Here is a 21,314-nt window from a genome sequence, read left to right as displayed (position 1 = left end):
TTGATACTGAAATAACTTTTTACAAGGAGAAATTAATATAAAAACACCACCAAAAACCTTTATTCGTATGAAATGGAGTTAAGCTCAAATTACAGTTACAAAAATACCAATTGTTGTTCAGATAATGAGATAATGCCCTGTACAATCTTATAATTTTATCATAACCTGGGTACTTTTTCTTTTTCCTCTAAAACAACCTGCCATACCGATCTGATGAAGGTTTAACAATCCGGAACCACAGAGAAGAAAAATAAATGCAAGAGTCTTTATACTTCAGCAGTGGAAAAGGACCACCTCCAAAGAATTTTTCTCAAGACAATTGAGGTTATCTTGATTGTCTGATTAATTTATTTTTTTGACAAAGCCATTGCCATTATTAGTACTAGTTATACATTTTTAATATTTTATTTACTGAAAATATCTAAAAGAAGTCAAAAATTTCAGAGTAAAAATATTCAAATGTATTTAATAGGGGAAAAAGCACGCTAAGGTACTATTTATGAGAAGTGACACTATATAACCTAGAGCGCCAAGGTTGATTGTTTCATTGACGGTTCCCCCTGACATTATGAAAATTGGCTTAAGAATATAAATATGCATAATTCAAGACATTCTTTGGACAAAATATCTCATGTAACTATCAATTTTAATGTTTCATTTTGCTGGATCTGTATATTCTATTTTGGTGCATGACTCATTCTTCTATGTAAAGTGAGAAATATGGGTTTGTTTATAGGTTTAAATGTGTCAATGAGCATACATAACCTGTCAACAGCCTTTCATAGTCCTTTGTTTTGTTTCCTCTTAGGGTGTACCAGGCAGATTGAAGGCAAAAAGTGATAGCTTCCCATTGTTTAAATAGACTTTCCTATAGGGTAGGAAACCTTTGTTCTATAATCCCTTCCCTCCTCTTTCCCCCCCACCGCATGGAAAAACACTGGATCAAAATGGCTTTCAGTACCAGGTAGTATAGCTACATATCCTTCTAGCATGAACCACCTCGTAGACTTATAGGACAAACAAGGCTATTTACAAGTTAAGTTGATCACCCAGTTATTAGGGCTCTGGGGGCAGAAGCACATTTAAAACTATAAACCAGTGTTGTCCAATATAGTAAATCAAGGATCGCCACACTTGTGGTTGTGGTCCTTCCATATTTTCCACAGCTTCCTCCAACTCTAAATGCCCTCCCCTCCTCCACTGGAGCCATAGGGGATGCTGGAGCTGAATCTGCACTGGCTTGTGCTGGGGTCACAGGGGCCACGTGCTTGCCAAGTGGTGGCGTGCATGCATGGAGCAGGCACTCCACGTGTGCGCAACTCTGAGAAGCCACATTTAAAAGGTTCCAAGAGCCAATATGCAGCTCCAGAGCCCAGAATTGCCACACCACAATGTCCTTTTTGCCGTGAGTGGTGAATGTATTGGACACCACAGCTATAAACAGATGCGCTGTGATCACAGAAGATCCTTGTGATTGTTCCCCAGTGTGCTGATCATGCCACTGACATCCACCTTCTTGTCTCTGGGACTCCCCACCACCCTATTCTTTTGGGTCAGTTCCTCTGATTGCCCGCAGCCAAGGCAGAGTTGGGGTTACTGCCTTTCTGCAAAACAACACAGACACTGACCCACTTCAGCTCTGGGAGGATGCTATTTTAGGGCACAGCCTCAGGAAACCAACCTCCAAAGTAATCCATCTCTCACTGTGCAAAACTTTTGCACAGAGAGGACTTATCAGGTAAGCTTCCTTTATCAATGAAAGAGAGAAGCACAGACCTGCCCCCTATCCGCTCCCCGGTAACAGTTACTTATACTGGACTTGATCAAAAGCAAGAGTTTCGATTAAGCATAAACAGTAGAATTTAAGCGGTTAGAAGTGATGACAAAGATCAAAGTAACTAAACTGAAATGAAAAGAAAATGCAGAGCAAGCTGTAACTTCCTAAGATATTTTACATGTAGATTTTTACCCTGAATAGCTGTTCTGATATCAGGTAAAACCTTCAAAATAGAGCTGTTCCTTTGCACTGATTCATAGTCTCTTTTTTCACCTCTTTGGGTATGAGAGAGAGAGATTCCAAGGAGTCTGCAGATAAAAACTGATAGCTAAACTAAGACTGTTCTCAGTAAAAGTTGATTCAGCTGTTTTTACACTTAAATTTTCATTGGTGCCATCTATTTATACAGCCAACAATTAATCATACTCTCATACCAAACAGTTGGCTAAGTTTGTGGTCAGAGCTACCCATCCAATAGGGACTGATATTACTGCAGATCAAAACAAAGCAGAGTCTGCTTTTTGCTGCTCTCAAGTCTTCTTTTCTGGCTGGCACTTTGATGTGGTCTGAAGAAAGTCTACTTAGCTCTCCTGACATAAGCAAGGTGTCACCTTTTTGGAGAAGTATAAATAAAGGACTTCTAGAGAACACTATTAAACAACTGCCATGTCCAATGATACCATGAGCCCGCTATGTAAACATACCATCATAATATGATGTCTGAATTTTATACTGCGCCAGTCCAATTAATTACTGAGGTAACTGTTTTACATTCTTTTTGTACTCATCTGAATACCAAAATATGGTGTTTGAAAGGCCTGTTTAGGTTCATTGACTGGCAACTGTTCTTGGAAAAAGGAAACGAATTTAAAAACCATTTACAAGCTCATGCAAACTAAAATGTAATTATACAAATGAGTTGTGAATGAATTCTAACTGAATTTTGCTTTAAATAATTTTCCGGGTGTTCAGATGCTGTAGTAGGCAATGTGCTCTATGGCCACAATTCAGAACAGACTCCCTATTCAGGAGGGTGCATAAGCATACTCTTATACCTCAAATGCTAAAATTTGAGTGCATGTTTTAGTATTGCCTTGGATTGTGGCGGACATTCATACATATGGCAGGCAAATAGCTTTTCTAAGACCAGAATAGTTACCAATTATGCTATTAATTGTACGGACCGCTTTAAAAAGAAATCTGGAGTATAAGTCATTATCAAGAAGAAAAAAAATTTAAAATTAGAGAACAGTGAAACACTATTAATAGTGAAAATAGCACTTGTTATTGCTTGAATATGCCACCAAAGGCCAATCTGATTTCCATTAAATGAATTAAAACCTAAGAGGTATAAATTCTACTCCCCCCCCCCCCTTTTTTTTTTTAAACTGTTTAGAACTTCACTGAATTTTGTTTGACACCACATATGACAGTAAATGTGATTAATTGCCTCTCGTAATTGGAGTTTCATTCGAGTGGTTATTGCTTGTCAGTATCAATTAATAGCTCCACAAAAACCTCATTCATTTCACAATATTAAAGAATGATGACTTGTGGGAATTATGCTAAACTAGCACTTTAAATTAGATTTTGAATTTTATGGGATGCTGAATGATAGTTTATGGTTTTATAATAATAAATGGTGATGGGTTATTGCTGTATTGTAATCACTCTAATTACATATATATGTTTATCTGGAGGATTGTCATTATAATAGCCATATTTAAAAAACAGACAATTGTATGTAATTATTCCTTTAAAACTACAGCTTTTTTGGTCTGTAGTGTTAGAAACCATGTTGACTGTCACAATCACATAGCTTTTGTCTCAATAGTTAGACAAATAATGCTTATGAGCACTCTACTTTCAAAATTAAATTGTAAAATGTAGGAGTCCTGCACAGGTTAATACAATATTCAGGGTAAAATGAGTAAATTTTGTCCATATTACTTTCGAAAGACTTTAAAAGTAAGGACATGATTTTAAAATTTTAGTCCTAGTTACCCCGTTCTGAAAATTTTGGCCTGGAATATATTTTTTGTTCTTCATTGTTTAAACTATGCTGGTAACCAATATATACTGTAGGACAATATATTTCAGTGTGGCATATTTTCTGCTTACATAACAATATTTAGAAAGTGGAGTTATTTAATGGGCTCAGTTGCTGTGCAACAGTGCACACACACACTTACTGGGCAAGCTTGTGAACCCAAAACTCAGCTTGATGATATTTCTATGTTGAAATGTAACTCAACTTTGGAACACAACAGCTGATCAATTTCAGGAACGTTCCAGGAATTAATAGGCACAATTTATGGATTTGTGGAGAGCAGGAGTTGGAAAACTAGAAGGGCACATGTGGAATCTTTCGGCCTACCAATGTGGGAGAGGAGGGTGAAGTAGAAAAAGGGCAGTGGCCCCAGTGCTTGGTGTTCCAAAGGGACCTCCAGTCACCGCAGCTGCTACTTCGGGCCCCTTTGAAGTGCTGTGCTGCTCTGGCTACATGCAGCTGGGGGCAGGGTGAGGGTAGGGGCATGCAGAGTGCCACACAATCTGGGCAGTGCTGAAAGCTAACTGCCTTTGGCCCCACCCCTTCAAGGGTGCAGAACCAGGCCCCCCTTCCACCTTGCCCAGGGCTCCTGGTGGCTGCTGGTGCTGCTGGGAATCTATTTAGCAGAGACGTACCTTCAGGCACTTATGTCAATGTCTGTAAACCAAATAATTGACTGTTGACACTGATGCCTTTTAACATAATATCCCATTTAATCTCTATCCATCATCCCAATTTTGATTCACCCACTTTCTAGCTCCCATATCCTGGGACAACATGGCTACAACAACACTGCATGCATCCTCCCAAGAGCTTTTAATATGTTGGCACCCTGAAGGAATTATCTCCCAGAGTGAAAGAGAGAAATAATAATGGCACGGAGGGGATACATGTGGAGCCCCTGGCATGAGGGAACCTGTGGGAGTTCCCTCAGCCCCTGAAAGGGAAAAGGGGTGGGAAGGTGCACACAGGGTGCTTATGGGAGACAATGAAAGGGTGCAAGGACCCCCTGACGTGTGCAATGGACTCAGCCTACAGGAGCCACAAAGTGCATGACCCTTGTGTTTTAATTGCTATGAATAATCAAGTTTGAGTAGGTTACTTGCACTAAAGTAGCATGAAGTTCTCATCTTATTTCTGTAGAATTGCATGCTTTTAGGCAGCCCTCCTAAATATCAACACACAAGGCTGGAGGGTAGGACGGGTGGAAATTCTGGCCCTTTGCAAGTCAATGGGAATTTTATCAGTGAATTCCATACAGCTGGGATTTGTCCCATGAATCATCTGACACAATTCAACAATTACTTGTGAGAGAAACAACCACACGAACAACCTTGAGAAGTAGCCTTTGGAAATTAACATTTTAAGTAACGGACATTCAGGGTTTAATCTTGCAAGTGATGCTTACATGGGTTTTGTGCTGGTACTTGCCAGTACTGAATACTGGTACCTTGACAGCCCCAGCCATGGGATTGGCTGGGGTTGAGGGGCCAGAAGCTAGCCGAGTACCAACTCTTTTTAAAAAAAGGCACTGCATGCGATGCATTGAAAGGAGTAGAAATTTTGACTAAAAGTTATTTATTCAAATATGCTGTAATAATTTGCTGATATGTTTTCTTTGCATCCATTCACAAAAATTCTTCTCTTAGACTGGCAGTCAAGAACTTTATAGAAATTTGGTCTGATTCTGATCTCACATATATTTTTCCACTGACTGAAGTTACATCAGTGCAAAACCTACCTAAGATCAGAATAAATCCCATGATGCTGTAAATTATTGTAACATATCAGGCCAAAAATATTTAATAAGGTAAATAATTAGGGAAAATTCAAAGGAAATTTTAGATCAAAACTTCATAGTATATCCTGTTTAAAGTACTTATTTTTCAACTGATCATGCTCATTTAATTCATTATCCAGAAGCTTACATGCTTACCAAGTGTTATCTAAGTCTCTGAAAAACTGCCAGTCAGATTAGCAGACTAATCTGTTGAGAAATATTTTCTCTCACTGCATTTCGGCATTATTTATTTGGTTTATTGAAGCCCCCATTATGACAGGTGCCAAACAAATGATTTTGGCTTTACCTGAAACTAAGAACAATATGGAATATAAAGAGAGAAGGTCAACTGAAGATTTTAATTTTCAAAAAGCATTTATTTTATCAAAATTGATTTTCCAATTTCTTTTTCATTATGATGGTTTATTGGGAAAAAACGTCTCATAGAAAACATCAGATATAGTCTAATCTATCAATATACAAAATATTACTAATTAGTAAATATAAAAAAATCCACTTTGTGCATGCTAATATCATCATATAAAAGGGAAAAGTGTTCAAAAATCCAATCCAGTTCTCTTATATTCAGATCTAAATCTACTAAAACCTTTAATCTTTAAATCCTAGGACAAATTCAGGCATCACAGCTACTGCAGCACCAGTCCTAAACTCTTACTCAGACAAATTGCTCTGCCCAGTAAGATCTTCTAACACCTACAGAAAGGGAATACCAAGATATGTTTTCTATGTCCAACCAGGTCTGCAACTTGCAGCTCCTTAAGGGCTTCTTTGTGTCTCCTGATGCTATAATTGCAAAATTTAAAAAAAAGAACCTTCCGATTATTTTTGATATTTTGGAGGTCTGAAATCTGAACAATGAACATCTCTAAATAGGAAACAGCATGGGATCTCAAAATGTTGGGTAGCTCCCCCTCTAACATGTGCAGTGCATTGTGGGAGATATGTGCGCACTGGTCTTAGAGTAGGGGTTTAAAAAAGAACAGTTTAATTAAGGACCGTCTCGTATTCACATGCATTGTGGCTCGTGAATTATTGTTTTTTTAACTGAATTTTTTAAAAAATGGCTCTTCTTGCTCTTTTGGTTGTTGGCTTATGTCCTAAACCCTGTATTCAGTCTCCTTCCCTCTTCCCCTCCTCTGACCCTGCAAAAGGCAGAATCAAATATGCTTGCATGACGCGTCTTTCGTTAAGCTGAGCCAGGTACTGTGCACATCTCCTATGCAGAGGGATAGAACTTCTGCCTCACCCTGTTACCACCTTCTGGCCACTTGCACAGAGAGAACCGCATTAGCTCCGATACCTCCATATTCAGATACTGTAACAGGACTCTCCTCTCTCTGCCAATCCCCTCTCCCTTCCAAACAAATCACCCTTTCCCTACTCTTGCACTCATTCAGGAACTGAAAGCCAGGCTCACTAAGTTGCTAGATGTGAGCACTAGTAAGGATTTGTGGCAATGGGGTAAATAAGTAGGTCAGAATTCCCACTATTCAGAAGTCATGAATACAGGAATCCCTTGAAGTACATGAGGGTTGGGTTCCACACACATTGGCGTACCTTGAATTTCATTAAGTCGGGAAGAACTTGGGGAAAGGGTTGGGGTCATGGGGGAGGCAGGCGGGGGACACCCACGGCCACCACTTCCCCAGGACCCCAGGTGGGGGAAAGGAAGGTTATAGCCCACCTGGCTGCCCACAAGGGGCAGGCAGCTAGGTGAGCTAAAAGCCTTCCCCTGCCTTCCCAGAGTGATGCCTAGAGCCACTCTCAGAAGGGAGGGGAAGGGGCTCTTAGCCTACTTGGCTGCCTACAGCTGCAGGAAGCTAGGCAGGTTGATAGCCCAGCAGCTTCATATTGGGCAAAACTGGAGTTAATGTGAGTTTAACACAACATGAAGGCTCGTACAAGGAGGGTTTACTGTACAATGTCTTTTTTAAAACTCTGAAAAAGAGTCAATTTCCACAAGGAAAAGGGCAATTTGGGTTATTACAAAGAGAAAATTAAAGAGAAAATTGCACCTTATGTGCATTAAACATATAGTAATTTACAGAGCTGCGGTAAATTTTTGTGGATTTCATTCCAGTTTCATTCCAGACATACTGTGGCATGTTTGATCTGGAGGAGATATTTGTCCAGGAATACTTCACACATAATGTAACTGCAAATATGCTTCTCAGAGACTTTCAATTGTGGTCTCCACTGAAGTAGTCTGGATTCTCAAATGAAAAGCCCAAGTTTTATTTTTCACAATGTAAGAGACTGTAAGCTAAAAGGTGTTAAAACTTGTGGAAGAATTGCACAATGGTGTGACTCAAAAGAAGTCTCTCTAAAAGAGAAATTACTCTTACACCTTAGCACATAAAGGAGAACACTAGTTACTACCGGTGAAAACATAATTTTGAGAGCTCACAGCTTTCTGTGATCATTTCGAACTCATTTATGGGTCACATTTCACTCCCGGTTTCATATACAATTATTGATTTCAACTGGCTTGCATATGTTTAACTGACAGCAGAAACTGGCTCTGTGTTTGTGTTTTGAGTGCTGATGTTTGTCTCTGGGTTGCAATTATGTCATCTAGAAGGCTTCTTTTTAATTAGACACACTGTCTGTTAGGGAGTAATCAATGATATTGGCTACGTCTACACGTGAAGCCTACATCGAAGTAGCCTATTTCGATGTCGCCACATCGAAGTAGCCTATTTCGATGTCGCCACATCGAAATAGGCTATTTCGATGAATAACGTCTACATGTCCTCCAGGGCTGGCAACGTCGAAGTTCAACATCGCCGTTGCGCAGCACCACATCGAAATAGGCGCTGCGAGGGAACGTCTACACGCCACAGTAGCACACATCGAAATAAGGGTGCCAGGCACAGCTGCAGACAGGGTCACAGGGCGGACTCAACAGCAAGCCGCTCCCTTAAAGGGCCCCTCCCAGACACACTTGCACTAAACACCACAAGATCCACAGAGCCGACAACGAGTTGCAGACCCTGTGCATGCAGCATGAATCCCCCGCTGCAGCAGCAGCAGCCAGAAGCCCTGGGCTAAAGGCTGCTGCCCACGGTGACCATAGAGCCCCGCACGGGCTGGAGAGACAGCGTCTCTCAACTCCCCAGCTGATGGCTGCCATGGAGGACCCCACAATTTCGACGTTGCAGGACGCGGATTGTCTACACGGTCCCTACTTCGATGTTGAACGTCGAAGTAGGGTGCTATTCCGATCCCCTCATGAGGTTAGCGACTTCGACGTCTCGCCGCCTAACGTCGAAGTTAACTTCGAAATAGCGCCCGACGCGTGTAGCCGCGACGGGTGCTATTTCGAAGTTAGTGCCGCTACTTCGAAGTAGCGTGCACGTGTAGACACAGCCATTAGCAGCTATGAAATCTTCCCAGTGCTAGACAGGAATCTCTTTTCAGGTGTATGATTCACTGCTATCACCCACCTACAAATTCTAATGAGCAAAAATGATCTTTTCTTCATTTCTTTTGAATAGTTTTTATATAAACAGCTTTGAAGCAAGGCATACATTTTTGACCATGAGGGTAATTAACCACCGGAACAATTTACCAAGGGTCATGATGGATTTTTACATCACTGACAATTTTAAAAGCAAGACTGGATGTTTTCCTAAAAGATATCCTCTGGGATTTATTTTGGGAAAGTTTATGGGCTGTGTTATGTAGGAGGTTTGAGCAGATTATCACAATGGTTCGTCTGGTCCTGGAATCTATGAAAAAGGCTTATCAAGGCTCAGAATCTTTGGTACCTTTTCTTCTAAGACTGCAAAAATACTTCAAAAAGACTTAGCAGCATAAATCTTCCTGTATTATTTCAGATGTTTTATGTTACTAAAAGTAAGATGCACAACGTTAAAGGCTGTTATTTTTTATTTGCAATTTTTTTCTTTTAAAGACACCAGGAAAAATGCGGTTCTTTCAAGATAGCTGCAAGTGAATGGGTGAATCTGAGCAAGAAGGGTAGGGTAGGGTGGGTGGGGAACAGTGGGTCTCAGTCTCACAGGCAACCTGCCTGGGTGCAGATCTAACTTCTGGGTGCTGTTCTTATTCGCAAACCTTGGGAAGCTTTTCTGTGTCTCAGGCCTTTAGATAATCAAGGTATTAATACTCATAACAGTCTAAGACTCACCAGAATGCATCTGCAGCCCTCAGACAGCTGATGCCAGACCTCTAGTTTCTCTGGAGAGCTGCCCCTGTATTTTCTTCTCTATTGCTAGTAACTATAACTGGAGGATAGGAAAACTGAGCAATACATGGCAAGAAATTGAGGAGAAAAAAAATAAGACTTGAATTATTAATAGATCTGTCTTAGTGACAATGATAGCAAGGTGGCTATATCATCTTTCATAACCTCATTGAGAATTCCTCCAGGGCTCCTACCCTCCCATGTATGCAAGGTGTGAGGTGTACTCCCCTCATTGTGCTCAGCCAGGAGCACTTGCTATGTTAGTGTGAAAGGTGGGTGAAGCATCACATTCTTGGGGGGTGGTGCTGTACTTTCCTTTGGGGTTCTGAACAGCCTCTGTGGTAGAGGTTGCCTTTCCCCCCAGGGGTGTGCAGGCTGGCAGGTGTCTGACTGTTGGCATTTGGGCAGGTTTCCTGCTACTGACAAATGGTAAGCAAAAATCCCCGCCCCCCTTGCTGGAGATTTCAGCGTGGAAAATGGAACAAAGCTTCATCTTGTTTCAGATGCTGCTGAACAGTTCCCAGTGAGACACTTAGACCTAGTGAATCCAGTCCTGCAACCAGGGCAGGATCCCTTTGATTGAGAACAGGGCAACAAGTGGATCACAAGTCAGATATGGTTCAACAGGGTAAACTCCTGGCAGGATGCCAGGCATTTTATCTGTGCATCCAGGCTTCTTGCAGCTACTGTTGGCCATGGTTTGCTGTTCCCAGCCAATGCGAGCTGCAGAAAGCGGTAGCCCAGCAGAGGCGAGACACACCAGAACAGAGAGCCAGAGCAGACAATAGAGCTGTGCTTGGTATGTGGCTGGATGGTGAGGACTTGAAATACTGAAGTTCAAATACTGTTTGGACAGTGCTGGGGAATGCGGGATTATAGCAGTAGAGCTTTTGTAACAAACCAACCCCAGAAAGAGCTTTTTATTCTCTGAGAGCTTGTGTGGAGCTACTGAGGATTCTGAAATAAGGAGAAAGGCAGAAAGGTTTTGCCATGGCCTGCCCTGACAGTGCCCCAGCGGGGCTGCCCTCTGACATAAAGATGGAGAACACAGGCAGGCATTTAGCCCCTGGACAAAAGGGAACTGCAACTGCCCAGAATAGGGAGATCCATGCAATGTGCTATTTGCAGGGTCACCCTAAGGCCAGGAAGGGGCACGTGGGAGGCAGCTGCCCAATTACAGTGATCCACAGTAAGCATAAACCTCTAAGCTTACTGGGCTCCTAGAAGACATTTAGGAGTAAATTAGAGGTAAGCAACCCAGAGCCAGGACTGGTGTCTGTAAACAAACTTTACGGGACTGTGGGAAACTTGGTCACACTAATAAGTGGACATCCAATTAACTAAAATCATGCCAAACCTCAGATGCTGCCGGACCACAGAGTGCCAGACTAGAAAGTTTCAACCAGTAGGTGCAAAATTTACTTTGAAAGAATTGCTTGGCTGCCACTCTCATGGTGAGGGGCGGGGAAAGCAGAGGACATCAAGCATTTGCTAGGACATAATATTTGTAGGAACTGCGTAGTCACATTAGATGTTTTTTGTGTGTCCCCTGCAAAGAGCAATTTATTGTGTAATACCGTTCAGGTCAGGGTCTGTGTATACATGTCACTATGCTGCTTAGCCAATCCATTGATTATGAGAATTACCAAATGTTCTCACCTTTCATAACTTGTGTTTAAAAAGCAAGGGAAAGCTCCTTGGAGCTTTACTAATGGGAGGTAATTGTTCTCTAGTCTCTACAGCATCTTGAGCACTGTAGCCTGCTGCAGTTGGTACTGGTTAATTACTTATGCTATTGCAGGTCAGTCTCCCAAGGAGAGAAATTACCTTTTCACTTCTTAGCTTAGGAGAACATTGGCAAATTTTTGAACACTATAAGCTTATTTTTTGCACTGATAGCAGCCGCTTTTTCAAATATGAGTCAGGGAGTCGCAGACCCCGAGTCTGTTCCAAATTGAGCAGGATTTGATGTTCACTTATTGAATCGATATTTTAAAATACCTCTTTTGACCTAAGATCAACAAAATGATTACATCCTTTCCTCAGTGGCAGAGCTTTCCTTGGTCATTTGTTCCTTTTCACCCTGGCAAGAGGCTCTACATGCTGCTGGAACTAGATGCAACACAAACTGAAGGATTGACCCCGCGTATCCTTCCTTCTGTTTGACTTATGCTCATCTTGAACTAGTTGTCCCAGAGCTAAAGCCTGCTTGAGCTGGATTAAAAGTATTTTCAATGGCAGGAACAGAAAGACTCACGCCTCTGGAACACAGTAATGCAGCCATATTTAAGAGCAGTTGCAAAATACACCTTTCCCCACATACTTTTGAATTAAACATGAAATACTGGGCAATTAGCAAACTGGCTATATCTTATACCTGTTAACCATCCCTAATAACGCAGGCTATAGAACATTTTGCTCTTCACAAGAAGTGATCATGATGTACTTTAAGCTACATAAAATATGCCTGAATGGTGGTGGGTGCTGTATTCCTGATTTTCATCTGTTGAACTCAAAGCCTCTTGCTAAGGGAAGGTATGCATCTGAAATCTCATTTCAGAGTTTGGATTAATTAGAAAGTGAGGTGAAGTGATTTAACACAAAAAGTCAAGCCAGGTCTACATTACATTTATCAAATTAGTAATATCAGTTAGTGATGTGATTCCACCCCCACCCTCCCAAACAGCCACAAATACACAGCAAAAGCTCTAATTTATATGCAGTTATATCAGGCAAAAAAGAAACTTTTGTCTGTATAGCTTATTTCATTAGTAACTGGTACAGTTATACCAGCAGATCACCCTGGAGTGAAAAATTAAACTGGTCAGAATTATTTTTCTTGGAAAACTTTGACTTTTCATAAAAGGACTCAAATGCCTGAAAATGAAGAGTTCTTGGTTTTCCAATTTTCTCCTAAAATTAGATACTTTCTGCTAAAATTTCCATCTATTAAAAACCTAATTTTCAAAAGGAAAAAAAAAGTTTGAGATTTTTTTGACCAACTCTAATAGATAGCTCATTTTGAGTAGGTTTAGGCTTCTTCTCAGTGGAATTCTCTCTCTTCTCTAAGGCTACCATGGCTACAGCAATACAAGTGGATTTGGAAGCATGTCATCTGTTTCTTCCACATCAAATACATTTATCAGTCTCAACTATGTAAAACTACAGGTGCATTTACTTCCAATAATGACAGCTGATACTATCCAATATTTTCCTTCGCCCAGTGTTACCAGGCTAGGTGTCCTGATTAAAGTTTGGGGAAAATTTGGGCTTCACTCCTACAGTTAAGCAAATGCTGAGCCTTACTGAGATGCAGAATGTCCGAGCATCACACCTTTTAAATCAGGATTTAAATTTATAATCAAAGTTTGCAGTGTTCAAATATGTCAGCCTACGAACGGCTGAGTTGGGCTTTCAACAGTGACTGATGGGGAGACTGTCCTATCACACAGGAATATTTTTGGTAGAATTCACTAAGAAGTCTATACTAATTCCTCTACTATTCCATTTCCATGTGGATGAGAGGGTGCTAACATGCTTGAAATAAGACCTATCAGAAAAGCTTGGAATTATGAGTTGACAAACTATGGCACACTGTCAGTGACTTTTGGAAAGCAAAAATAAGATGCCGTTTAACTTTCTAAACTCACAACTTGCATGTCTATTGGAGAGAAGCATATCTAGAAATCTAAACACAAATACTGAATGACTGTGTGATAGATGCAGCCATGTTTTCATGCTTGTATAATGTTACTCCCCCCCGCCACCGCAAGAACTATGAGGTAATGTGAGCATGAGAAGTTCTTTCATAGATACTCATAGAAGATTAGGGTTGGAAGAAACTTGAGGGGCTCATTTAGTCCAACCCCTGCTGAAATATGTATTTCTAGTAATTCTACAAGACGTGCATAATTACAAAAATCTAAACCAGAAACAAGATATGGAACAAAAAAAAAAAACAAAAAACTGAAGTCACGTTAATCTGACTTGTCTAAACACATTGGCAATTGGGGGAAAAGCTCAGGAAAGCACCTTGCATATAGAGGAAGGCTAAAAGGTAGTCTATGCAGATTTGATAGTTGCTAAACATTTTTGTTTTAGACACAAGCAACACCTTTTTAAAAATTGGGCTTTTAAACTTACATAGTCTCTTACATGTAGAAGTATTTCAGATCTCTGATTGAACAGATTTGTGTCGATTAAAGAAACACAAAATTTCTGATAGGGAAATTTCTGAAGTAGTAATTAAAGCAATTACCACTCAAGTGCAAATCACCTGGAAAGGGATGGATTTGCAATTGCTTTAAAAGAATAACCTACACTTCCTCTTAATGTGACTCATTCTTTTTTTGTACAAATGTCCTTTGTTTATCCAATTTTCTTGGCAGAAGAAGCACCATACTGCTCAGTTGACTTTCAGTGGTACAATGTTATTAATAAAGTGTCAGCACTATTAAAGTGCAAAGAAACCGGTTCCAGATGTGTCAAAAGGGTCAGTTTTCCAAATATTGTAAGCTCTAACTAACCAGAGGTTCTTGGATTCAGTTGTTACAATAGCAGCATCCATAGCTATCAGGCCCTTTATAGTAAATCACTTTTTAATCCACCTTTTTGAATTTCAATGCAACGACCCCAAACTAATAAGCTCATAAGAAGTCTGATTAAAAGGTCTTTGAGTTTTTTTTCCCCCCCCCAAGAAATAGAGTTCAAGTGAAAATGATTTTTTTCCACAAGAAAATTTTTACTTTGATTATATTTTTTTCAAATTTTGCTACATAATGACTTTTGGATTAAATTCAGAATATTGCATTTCAGAAACTTGGAAAAATGCATCAAAAACTTTATTTTCTTTCAGATACACACAGTTTCTGAAAGGAAGATCTCCACTTCAAAAACATTTGAACACACTGTTTTCCAGCTGGTAAAAGTTGGAAGACAGCCAGAAAGCATGAGAAAACGATTTAAAAAAAAGTCCCACTCCCGCAGGCATTTTTGCAATTACCCAACTTCTTCCAAATGGGAAAAAATGAAATCTGGAGAGAGGTGTTCTTTTTCCCCCCACATCCTTCCCCCCACCCTTTAGATTTCTTCAATTTCTGACTGTCTTCCAGACAGGGCCAGTTGTAAAACAGTGTGTTGAAAACGTTAGGGCTTGTCTATATGATGGGGCTGATGATCTTTTTAAGTCAAATCCCAATGCAATAACACTGTGTATTAATTAGTCTGTGTAGACTTCGCTGTTGTGCACTAAAGTTTTCCTCACACTCTTTCAAGTAATATTGTTTTAAACAACTCCACGTTAAAGTACTCTTGGCACAATCTACAAGGACTAAATCATTTCTAAACTATTTTCAATTGGGTGACACTATAAAATCCTAAGAAGATAGCTTGATTTATTTGCATACAATATTTCATTATTGAGGAAGGAAAAAGAGCACAGGGTGCGTCTACACAGCGAAGTTATTTCAAAATGACAGCCATTATTTTGAAATAACTTTGCTAGGCCATGTCTACACGAGCACAAAACTTCGAAATGGCCATGGAAATAGCCATTTTGAAGATTACTAATGAGGCTCTGAAATGAATATTCAGCACCTCATTAGCATGCTGCCAGTCACAGCTCTTCGAAATTGCCACTTTTCGCTGCCACGTGGCTTGTCCAGACAGGGGTCCTTTTCGAAAGCACCCCACCAACTTCAAAACGCTAGTGTAGACGTAGCCCTGGTGTCTACACAATGAAACTGCTATTTCAAAATAGCAGTTGGATTATTTTGAAATAGATAAAGCTCATTCCACAAGAAACAGTGCCTATTTTGAAATAGGGGCTGTGTAGACAGGGAATAGAGACTTTTGAAATAAGCCATGGTGCATCCAATGGTTTTATTTCAAAATAGGCTCTATTCTGCATAGATGTTGTATTTCAAAATAGCGGGGTGCTATTTTGAAGTGCATTTTAGCTGTGTCTACATGACAGCCCTCTTTCGAAAAGCTAAAAATCAAACTACAGCCATCAGGATCTAGCCTTGCATGACTACACAAAAGCGGATTGAAGTTTAGATCTGCCCTGTCGCCAGGGGAGCTACCCCAGCAGCTCAGACTGGTAGGAAAGGCTGATCTTGGGGCACTGGGACAATACCAGATGGCTGCAGAACTTCTGCTTGAGCTAGGAGACCTTCCAGGAGCTCTGCCATGGGCTCAGCCCTGCACTGAAGCACCAGGACACTACCATGCGGCCCGCTCTCCCCCCTGAGAAGCGGGTTGCAATTGCTATCTGAAAACCCAGACAGCTACCGCTCAGTGGGGCATCAGTTTGGGGTGGGCACGACCACCATCAGAGCTATCTTCATGAAGGTAAGCTGGGCCCGGGTCACACCCCTACTATGGGGAGGTTGGAGGGGGCTCCTGGGTTCAGGGACTCTCGGGGGCAGGGGGTGGGGATGCAGGGGCTGAGAACTCATGAGAGTGCATGTCCTCCATCCTGTGCAGGTTGTCCACACATTAAACACAACGCTCCTCCATTGAGTCTTCCACATCGAGGACCTGTATGCTGCTGTTGGGGGATTTGCGGCACTCTGCTTCCTGAATTGCTTCAGTGCCCTGGATGGGATAAACATTCCCATCCATGCCCCGCCACACAACGCCGGCTGCTATATTAACTGCAAGGACTACCACTTGATAGTCCTCGAGGCCCTGGTGGATCACAAAGACTGGTTCATCGACGTGTACGTGGGCTGGGCAAGCCAAAACACACAACACTTCGGTGTTCCAGAATTCCAGCCTGTGCTGCCATATGGAGGCCAGGACCTACATCTCCCAGTGGGAGCTCCCAGTCGGAGACCCCACCATGCCACTGTGTATTGTGGCAGATGCCATGCACCCCCTACTGCCGTGTCTTTTGCAGCCCTATACTGGCCACCTCGAACCCACCCCAGAGGTCTTCAACAGCCACTTCAACCAGGCCTGCAATATTGTGGAGCGGGCCTTTGGGCGCCTGAAGAGGCACTGGCAGTGCCTCCCCTTGTGCTTGGAAGTTGGGGTTCACAATGTTCTGCTGTAGGTAAGCACCTGCAGTGCCCTCCACAACATTGTCAATGTCAAGGGTGATGCCTTCATGCAGGGGTGGGTGTACAAGTACAGATTTGGGTATGAACAACCAGCCACTGCTCAATTGCTGCAGACCAATTGAGATAGGGTCCACAGCAGGGAGGCCCTCTGGGAGAACTTTGCTCTTGAGCCACACTGACATCACCCACCCATAGTCACCCCTCATACCACATGCACCACCACTACTCTCATCCACACATCCACCCACTATGAGAACATGGGACACAGGCATCTTTGGGAAACAAAACTTTTACTGTTAAATCTGAAATGAGTGAACCTTAGAAACAAAAACTATTTACAACAGGAGGGGGCAGACTATGTATATTGGGGGTGGGGAGAGATCTGACCTGGGAGAGTCACTCAGGGGCAGGGGTTGCAGGCTAAGAGCCCCATCTGCCCCAGGATCCCCTCCCTCCCCAGATGCGGCGTGCGTGGTGGGGATAGGATGGGGCAGGAAGCACTGGCAGGTGGGGCCATAGGGAGGGGCTTCAGGGGGTCTTGGAATGGTGTGGGTGGCCCAGTGGGCCAGAAGGTGGGTCACATTGGCCAAGTACTCCTGGAGGGGTCTGTGTATGTCTTCCAGGTGGGACAGTAGTCTGTCCCAGGCCTCCCTCCACCAGGCCAGGTTAGCCTTTCACAGCTGGCGGCGTTGCTCTGCCACCTCGGCCTGACGCAGGCTGGTGGTATCCTCCTCTGAGCACCACTCCAGTCTCTGGCTGTGGGCCCAGCTTGGTGCTGATGGAGGTCCCTGGCCCTTCTCCACCGCCTCCTAGGGTACTCTGGGACCATGGAGGGCACGGGGCTCTTCCAGCACTTGGCTGGTGGACCTGAAAGGAGAGAAGGATGTTACAGTCCCCCATGAGGAACCTTGGGGCCTTGCCCCTGGGGACAATACCCACCCCCTCTGGGGATGAGATGGACATGGTATCCATGCATTATCAGGGGTGCGCAGGGGTTCTCTGCCTAAGTAGGACCGTCCCCAGGTGTCGTCCAGACCTGCCTACGTCTTGCTACACATATGGTGCACAGAACTGTCCATGGGGACAGGTGCTGACTGTCACCAAAGGGCATCATGGTGTACCAGGGGCCACGGCTGGCTGATGCGTGTCCGGGCCTAGCTTGGCCCACTGGCAGCTGTGTTGCCTCCAGCGTGCTAGTCGGGGTCCTCACCCTAACCAGAGGGTCCTTCAATGACCTCTGGTGATGCTCGGCTCCCAGTCGCCTGGCTGGAAGACCATGAGGGCACATCAGTGATGAGCTCACTCTCCTTCCTGGACCAGTCCAGGGTGGTGTCAGCCTGTTTCTGGCTGCTTGATCCCACCTCCTGGGCCTCTAGCTTAGTATGATCCACAGCCGTGTCCAGGACGATGGGTGGCGGGGAGTTGTCTCGGGGCCCCAGCTGGAACAATGCTCCCAGTAATAGGGGCAGGTGGAGGGACCTGGCTTCATCCCAGGCCCGGGTGTAGCCCTGACAGAGCTCTTTGACGTGACTCCTTACTTGGTCCAGGGTGCACTCAGGGTGTCCTCTGGTTGTCAGTCCCTGGGCAAGGTGGGCGCAGGCCAGGGCGTTCTGATGCTTCACCCCCATCTCATGGAGGATCACCTCCTCCTTCCAAAGTCTGAGCAGGCCTTAGAGCTTGGGCTCTATCCAGGAGGAGGCCTGTTCTTTTCCCTCTGGCCCTGCTGCTCCTGAGAGTCCTGGGAGGGCTGGGGCGGGGGGGGAGGCTGGGGCTCCTGCGGTGGGTGACTGCTGGCCATCCTGGCTTTTTTTCCTCTTTTTGAGTGGGTGTGAGGGCATGCGGAGAACAGCATGTGCTTTTGCTGCTAGCGCACGTTCAGCTTCCTACCATGGGGTTTCAGGGTCCATGCAGCTTTAAGAGCACCTGGACGCAGGAATCATAGAGCCCCACTGCTGTGGGCCAGGGTCTCTCTGCCCTCTAGGTGGCCAGCGCCAGGGCAGACCTTGAGGCATCTCCACATGCCTTCTTTCAAAAGAGCATTTCGAAAGGAGTCACTTTTCCTCATATGGGTTCGGGGTCCAGATTTTGAAATCTGAGCCGTGTTCCTCTGATTTCCTTTCGAAAGAACATGTATGCATAGACACTCCCTGTGTTCTTTCGAAAGCAGGCCTGTATTTTCAAAATTAAGTGCACATGTAGACATAGCTTGTGTGTGTAGCAGTGTTATTTTGAAATAAGCTAGTTCTGAAAATCTCTTCTGGATTATCTTATTTTGACATAACACTGCTGTGTAGACATACTCCCATTGTGCCATTTGGTGCTGTAAACTTAATTTCTTCTCTCATTTTTACAAATGAGGGAAGAGTCAGAATGTGAGGCTGAAAACCAGAAGTTTTCTGCTGAAGCTCCCTCTAACTACCCTTCTGTAGTGCCAGAGAGATACTGCAATATTATGCTCAAGGCATTTTATATTCCTCAAGTCATATGCTTTATGAATACATGGTTAATTCCTTAGTACGCCCCCTTTCTGTTTCACATTCTACTTGCAAATCATGTTATCTGTGAACCTAAGCTAACATTTTTCATGTCTGTGCTCCACAGCGGAAGTGTAATTTTTAGTTGAAGCTAACAATTTCCATGTGAATAGGGCCTTTTTAAAACATATTTTAATACTCCTGCAGATTAATAATGTGTTAACATAAAAAGACGTGTTGCGCTTAGCTCAATTATACTTCCATCCCAATTATACTGTGACATTAAATCTTGTGACATTTAATAAGAAAAGCCATTTCACCCATGGCTACCTCTACTGCTGACAATTTATGCAACAGCGTTCCCTCAGAAGAGATTATTTATAAAAAGAAGGCATTCTAACATTGTAGGTTCAATATAAATTAAATAAGGTGTAGAGAAATACATAAATTATTATAATTGCCTGGTACCCTCAGACTATGGTTTCCCAAACTGTGGGGCGTGCCTCCCAGGGGGTGTGAAGAAATTCCAGAGGGTGCAAGGCGACCCAGCCTCACATTATTCCCCGCACCCGAAGAAAGAGCCAGCCGTTGCTTCCAGCTCTCAACCCCTGCCATTTTAAGTGGGTGACAAGGCACAGCGGCTATAAAAAGCAGGCAGCCGGCGAAGACCCACATGGTGCTAGCTGCCTCCTGCAAAGGGGAGTGAGTGTGGGTTGGACAGGAGGGGAAGGAGGATGGGGTTAGATGCGGGGCTGGGGGTGCCTGGCTCAGGTGAGAAGGATGGGGATGGGGTATGATCAGAAGGCTGGTGGGAGGGGAGGGGCTCAGGCGGGCAGTGTGCGGGGTTTGCAGGGCTTGGGCAGCTGGCCAGCTTGCAGGACTGATAGGGCTTGGGTGGCTGGCACCAGCATTGCAGGGCTCAGGTAGCTCAGGCTGGCAGCTGGCCCCAGCAGCATGGAGCTTAGGCAGCTTGGGACAGAAGCACAAGGCTTGGGCGCAGGGCTGGCCCTGGCAGCACAGGGCTTGGGACGGCAGTCAGGTGGCTGACCCCAGCAACGTGGGGCTCATAGGGCCCTGGCTGCTGGCGGGTGGGCAGGTGGTTGGCTCTGGCGACACAGGGCTCAAGCAGGTGGGCTGCTGGTGGGGGCAGCTCTGGCAGCTGGCTAGCTGGGGCTACACCAGGCACTTGCAAGGGGCCAAGAAACACTATTTGTGCTTATTTTTAATTTTAAATAACATTTTATATCAATTTTTGTGTTTATTTTAAATTATGAATTGAACTTTTTGTTAAAGGGGGAGTTGGATGATGGTAAAGAAGAGGTGGGGGGGCATGAGAGTTTTTCAAAAATCAAAAAGGGGGGGCATGATGCCAAAGAGTTTGGGAACCACTGCCTTAGACCAAAGGAAAATGAATTACCAATGCTGATATAGATTAATATCTAAATTGTACTCAATGCAAATGAAAAATAAAATAAGCAAGAGACCATAATGCGAATAGAGAGACAAATAATGAAGCTGTCAGATAGCTCTTTGCAGGGCAGGGATCTTTTTTCAAGATTCATAAAGTATTTAGGACAATGGGGACCTGAATCTTGGTTGGAGGCCATTGGTGCTACTGTAAAGGAATAGTAACAATCACCACCAACACCAACTCCTATCATCTGAGCTGCTACATTCAGCGAAACTGCCACTGACATCAATGAAGTAAGTTAGGGAGACCTCTGGACCTTGCTCAAGATTTGTATAATGAGGAGTAGGGCTAATGCTTACTTTAGACTAATTCTGCAATCACATTGCAAGTGAGTTCAGTTGGATTTCACTTCAGCCTTGGAAAATCACCAGTAAAAAATGATACTGTGGAGTTAGGTACAAGGTCTGCCAACTCCTAGTTTAAGACGAAGCCTTTCAAATGCAGATGCCTAACATTCAGCACTTTGAGTA

General features: G+C 43.4%; 1 protein-coding gene across 6 annotated transcripts in view; it reads left to right on the top strand.

Annotated features, from left to right (window-relative positions):
• B3GALT1 (beta-1,3-galactosyltransferase 1) overlaps positions 1 to 21,314 on the top strand; it is a 325,957-nt gene that overhangs the window by 141,634 nt on the left and 163,009 nt on the right. The window contains exon 3 of one of the 6 annotated variants that reach the window (XR_012646459.1): positions 220 to 3,078. The exons of the other annotated variants lie outside the window; for them this stretch is intronic. The gene's annotated coding sequence lies outside the window, so the exon portion shown is untranslated. Of the gene's footprint in view, positions 1 to 219; positions 3,079 to 21,314 lie in introns of those variants that run through there. 6 annotated transcript variants of the gene reach the window in all.

This window comes from Carettochelys insculpta, chromosome 8 (genome assembly GCF_033958435.1).
Source record: "Carettochelys insculpta isolate YL-2023 chromosome 8, ASM3395843v1, whole genome shotgun sequence".
In the NCBI taxonomy this organism is placed as follows: Eukaryota; Metazoa; Chordata; order Testudines; family Carettochelyidae; genus Carettochelys; species Carettochelys insculpta.
Note: the sequence above shows the minus strand (reverse complement) of the source record. Positions and strands in the feature narration are given on the sequence as shown.